Source organism: Hyla sarda, chromosome 3, assembly GCF_029499605.1.
Source record: "Hyla sarda isolate aHylSar1 chromosome 3, aHylSar1.hap1, whole genome shotgun sequence".
In the NCBI taxonomy this organism is placed as follows: Eukaryota; Metazoa; Chordata; class Amphibia; order Anura; family Hylidae; genus Hyla; species Hyla sarda.
The window spans coordinates 36,816,343-36,822,437 of NC_079191.1; the positions used below are offsets into that span (position 1 = coordinate 36,816,343).

The 6,095-nt window shown below is 44.6% G+C and overlaps 1 long non-coding RNA gene across 6 annotated transcripts in view; it reads left to right on the top strand.

Moving 5' to 3' along the window:
- LOC130361280 (uncharacterized) overlaps positions 1–313 on the top strand; it is a 483,683-nt gene extending 483,370 nt beyond the window's left edge. For all 6 annotated transcript variants that reach the window (XR_008890939.1, XR_008890941.1, XR_008890940.1 and 3 more), the window contains one exon: positions 10–313. This is a non-coding gene — a long non-coding RNA (uncharacterized LOC130361280). The remainder of the gene's footprint in view (positions 1–9) is intronic.
- Positions 314–6,095: the final 5,782 nt, after the last annotated feature.

Sequence of the window (6,095 nt, forward strand, 5' to 3'; positions counted from 1 at the left end):
TCGATGCAGTATTTCCAGGATGTGGAGTCGCATTTCCGGACTTACAGCAAGAAGTTGGATGAAGGCCCAGCCCCAGGAATCACGCACATACACAGACACATTTGCCCAAATTCTAGAGGTAACCTCCTTTAGTATGCCCAGAGGAAGGGCAATACAGTAGCCATGGATTCCCTACAGGTTTCCTCCCCTCTGGAGGTTTTTCCTGTCCTGAGTTAGTTACTGTACGCTCTTTGTGAGTGATGGGAGGTTACAAAAAAATCCCGACACAAACATTTTAATAAATAATAAATAAAGTTCCCCTTTTTTAAACTGATCTTTGACTTGTTTGACTCATTTATTTTATTTCTGTGTGTGAAAAATAGTGTTAGCAAAATGGATGACATGAGTTTTTTAAATTTATTTTAAGTGTCCAAAGCTGCTCTCCTGCGCGATCTGCACAATGCGGTGCGGAGAGAGGCAGCTGATGCTGGGTGATACAGTTGCCGAGGCAACTATAGACCACCCAGCAAGTTCTGTGCACGAGCCTATTTCTGATGACGGGACTCATGCAGAAAAAGTTCTAGGGGTCATACGGTTGCAAAGGATCAACTTTTGGGTATGTGCACTGGCCCTTAAAGGGATACTCCGCCCCTAGACATCTAAAGCATAGGGGATAAGATGTCTGATCACATGGGTCCCGCTGCTGGGACCCCAGCGAGCTCCATGCAGCACTCTGAGTTCTAAACAGTATGTTTAGAGCGCTGGCTTCCCGTAGTGGAGGTCATAACACCTCCCATAGACATAAATGGCGAGAATCAAACTGCACAGAGATCGCAGGGGGTCCCAGTGGCAGGACCTCCGTGATCAGACATCTTATCCCCTATCCTTTGGGTAGGGGATAAGATGTCTAGGACGGAGTACCCCTTTAACCTCTTAAGGACCCAGGACGTATGGGTACGTCCTGGGTCCTGGTCCTGCGATATGACACACAGAGACCATGCATCATATCGCGCCGGACCCTCCGCTAATAGTGCGCGGCAGTGATCGCGGTGCCACATGCTATTAACCCTTTAGCCGCGCGCTCAAAGCTGAGCCGCGTGGCTAAAAACGAAAGTAAAAGTGCCCAGCTAGCTCAGGGAGCTGTTCGGGATCGCCGCGGTATAATCGCGACATCCCGAACAGCTGTAGCACAGGAGGAGGTCTCTTACCTTCCTTCCCGCAGTCCGATCGCCGAATGAATGCTTCAAGCCTTGAGCAATCAATCGCCGAAAACACTGATGATCCATTCCTATGGAGATGGATCAATCAGTGTTAAAGATCAGTTAATGCAATGTTATAGCCCCCCCCCCCCCCCCCCATAGGAGCTCTACGATTACATAAGAAAAGTGTAAAAAAATCATTAACCCTTTGAATTATCCCTTCCCCTAATAAAAGTTTGAATCACCCGGCATTTCCGCACCATTATTTTCTATGGGAGCGCCGAAAAGCCTTGAGTACAGCACTTGGGCATCATCGGCGCTCCCATAGAAATGAATGGAGCGTGTGCCGTCTACCTGGGAGACACGGCAAACCTTCTTGTGACTATGATAAAGATCAGAGCTTATGTTTCCTAACTGGATAGATTGGTATCCATGACGTTTATTTGACTTTTTGTAAAGGTCTCCAAAGTGTTGCTCTTGTGGTGTGTATAATCCGGTGTGGGGAATGTGCAGGGGCATAGCTGGAAACCACAGGGCCCGGGTGCCAAAAATTTCCCTGGCTTTTTTTTTGCACCACCATTTCTACTGTGTAATGACATCAGTCATTTTACCCAAAAATCTATGGCAAAACGGAAAAAAAAATTGAAGAAAAAATGCCATTTTGTAACATTTGGGGGCTTCGTTTCTACGCAGTACATTTTTCGGTAACAATGACACCATATCTTTATTCTTTAGATCCGTATGATTAAAATGATCCCCTACTTATATAGGTTAGATTTTGTCATACTTCTGGAAAAAATCATAACTACATGCAGGAAAAATTATACGTTTAACCTCTTCAGGACGCAGGGCGTATGGATATGCCCTGCATTCCTAGTCCTTAAGGACGCAGGGGTGAGGTGGCACTGGTGCCACCTCACAATCGCCGTGATTCGTCGGCCGGTTTACCGGCCGACCAATCAGGGCACCTGCTGCGGATGTCACTCCCACAACCCGTTCCGCCCCTCTTCCCGGAGGACGTAATCGGGTGAGGGACGTGGAACCCGGCAGCTGGGGGCCCCGATCCCCGGCGTCCCTGTTGGGATCGGGGCCCCAGGAGCGGCAGCGGCGGCGAGGGACTGACCTGAAGTGGCCTGGATCAGCAGTTGGTGCTGAGTGACAGCCTCCTGCTGTTGCTTAGCAATAGCTCCCAGCAAGCAAAAAGGACATGCTGGGACTTATAGTTTTGAAACAGCTGGAGGCACATTTTTTCTATGGAAAAGTGTACCTTCAGCTGTTGTATAACTACAACTCCCAGCTTGCACAAACAGCTAAAGTGCATGCTGGGAGTTGTAGTGGTGCATCTGCTGGTTGCATAACTACAACTCCCAGCATGCCCGTTGGCTGTCGGTGACTGCTGGGAGTTGTAGTTTTGCAACAGCTGAAGGCACACTGGTTGTGAAACTCAAGAGTTTTTTTTTACCTAACTCAGTGTTTCACGACCGGTGTGCCTCCAGCTGTTGCAAACTACAACTCCCAGCATGCACCGTACATGCTGGGAGTTGTAGTTTTGCAACAGCTGGAGGCACACTGGTTGTGAAACACTGAGTTAGGTAACAAACTCAGTGATACATAACCAGTGTGCCTACAGCTGTTGCAAAACTAAAACTCTCAGCATGTACAGTCTGTCAGCGCATGCTGGGAGTTGTAGTTTTGCAACAGCAGGATGTCCCCCCCCCCAATGTGAATGTACAGGGTACACTCACATGGGCGGAGGTTTACAGTAAGCATCCTGCTGCAAGTTTGAGCTGAGGCAAATTTTCTGCCGCAGCTCAAACTGCCAGCTAGAAACTACTGTGAACCCCCAGCCATGCGACTGTACTCTAAAAACACTACATTACACTAACACACAATAAAATAAGAAGTAAAAAACACTACATATACACATACCCCCACACAGCCCCCCTCCCCTCTCCAATAAAAATGAAAAACGTCTGGTACGACACTGTTTCCAGAACGGAGCCGCCAGCTGTTGCAAAACAACTACTCCCAGTATTGCCAGATAGCCACTGACTGTCTAGGCATGCTGGGAGTTTTACAACAGCTGGAGGCACCCTGTTTGGGAATCACTGGCGTAGAATACCCCTATGTCCACCCCTATGCAAGTCCCTAATTTAGGGCTCAAATGCGCATGGCGCTCTCACTTTGGAGCCCTGTCGTATTTCAAGGCAACAGTTTAGGGTCACATATGGGGTATCGCCGTACTCGGGAGAAATTGTGTTACAAATTTTGGGGGGTATTTTCTGCTTTTACCCTTTTTAAAAATGTCACATTTTTGGGAAAACAAGCATTTTTGTTTTTTACATATGCAAAAGTCGTGAAACACCTGTGGGGTATAAAGGTTCACTTAACCCCTTGTTACGTTCCCCGAGGGGTCTAGTTTCCAAAATGATATGCCGTGTGGGGTTTATTTTTGCTGTCCTGGCGCCATAGGTGCTTCCTAATTGTGGCATGCCCCCAGAGCTAAATTTGCTTCCAAAAAGCCAAATGTGACTACTCCGCTTCTGAGACCTGTAGTGCGTCAGCATAGCACTTTTCATCCCCATATGGGGTGTTTTATGAATCGGGAGAAATTGGGCATCAAATTTTGGGGGGCATTTTCTGCTATTACCCTTTTTTTAAATGTAAAATTTTTGGGAAAACAAGCATTTTAGGTAACAAAAAAAATATTTTTACATTTGCAAAAGTCATGAAACACCTGTGGGGTATTAAGGCTCACTTTATCCCATGTTACATTCCCCGAGGGGTCTAGTTTCCAAAATGGTATGCCATGTGTTTTTTTTTTTTTTTTGCTGTTTTGACACCCTAGGGGCTTCCTAAAGGTGACATGCCCCCCAAATACCATTTCAGAAAAATGTTCTCTCCAAAATCCCCTTGTCGCTCCTTCCCTTCTGAGCCCTCTACTGCGCCCGCCGAACACTTTACATAGACATATGAGGTATGTGCTTACTCGAGAGAAATTGGGCTACAAATACAAGTAAATATTTTCTCCTTTTACCACTTGCAAAAATTCAAACATTGGGTCTACAAGAACATGCGAGTGTAAAAAATGAAGATTTTGAATTTTCTCCTTCACTTTGCTGTTATTCCTGTGAAACACCTAAAGGGTTAAAATACTGACTGAATACTTTGAATACTTTGGGGGTGTAGTTTTTATAATGGGGTCATTTATGGGGTATTTCTAATATGAAGACCCTTCAAATCCACTTCAAACCTGAACTGGTCCCTGAAAAATATCGAGTTTGAAAATTTGTGAAAAATTGGAAAATTGCTGCTGAGCTTTGAAGCCCTCTGGTGTCTTCCAAAAGTAAAAACTTGTCAATTTTATGATGCAAACTTAAAGTAGATATATTTTATATGTGAACCAAAAAAAATATATATTTTGAATATCCATTTTCCTTACAAGCAGAGAGCTTCAAAGTTCAAAAAATGCTCAATTTTCATTTTTTTCATAAAATTTTGGGATATTTTCTCCAAGAAAGGATGCAAGTTACCATAAAATTTTACCACTAAGTTAAAGTAGAATATGTCACGAAAAAATAGTCTTGGAATCAGAATGATAAGTAAAAGCATTCCAGAGTTATTAATGTTTAAAGTGACAGTGGTCAGAATTGCAAAAAACGGCCGAGTCCTTAAGGTGAAAAAGGGCTAAGTCCTTAAGGGGTTAAAATTGTCAACTTCTGACCCCTATAACTTTTTAATTTTTCTGCATCGGGGGTGGTACTTTTTCCTCCCCCACAAGGATTAGGAAGGAAAAACTGGACAATGCTGGTTACTCAGCTAGTATATATATGTGGACCATGTCCTGTACCATCTCTAGGTCCCCTCAGGAAGAGTCCCTGCAGTCCATAGGGCTCTCCTGCAGGGCTCACCCCTTGCTCACCTTCTGTAAATGAATTGAAAGTGTATTATGCATATTGTTATTTGTATATAAAGTTGTGAAAATGTATAGGACCTTTCTGGGTCATGTGATCTACTGTCATGTGATGTACCCAGAGTTCCCTGGGTACAGGACCTACAAGCTTTGCAACCAATGGACTTTAGTCCAGCCCCCCTAGTATATAAGGGGCTGTAGTCTCTAAATTCACTCTCTTGATTCCTGAATTCATAAGAAAGCACAATACCTGTACTATCTAAATTCATCTCAGCTAGGCCAAAGCCTAAAGAACCTGCAGCCACTTCAAAACGTGAGTTATCAAGCTCTATCTACAATTCTAGTGACTACTCAACTCAAGTATACAATTAGTAGCACAGTGGCCTGCATAAATCTCAATACGACAAGTCCCAGCAAGCCTGTGAGGTATCCTGCATCCCAGGTGCCTCTAGAACTGCATATCTGTAAAGACTGTTCCATAATAAGTTTAAGTAAAAGTTCCAGTTATCTCATAATTCCTGCTGTGGACATTCCTTTATTGCCTGTTGTTTCTGGGTTGACTGTCAGCAGGGCCTTATACAGAAAACAACCACATCCTGGCATCACGACTTATCAGGGGTTAATAACACCTTACCCCACAGGGTTAATGCCACCAGACCCTGCTACACCATAGCAACACCCCGGCACCACATGTTCTTTTGGCATCCTACGAACAGGATACGGGTATGTGCCTTTAATATCTCAGCTACCCTGACCACCCGCAACGAAAAACAGGTGCACACTGTTATTTCAAGTGACATAGTCCTCCCCTATGCAAGAATGTGTATAGAATACTGTCCAGGATTTTCGCAAGTAGCGATTGAAATTGCACCCAAAAGTGTAGAGGACATTGTTGCTGAAATTGTGCTTTGACAGGGAACAAGAAAAAGTAAGGGGGTAGGTGAAGAATATTGTATTGTGGCCATGTGTAAAATCAGGAACGAAGCCATGCTATGTGCTCCGCT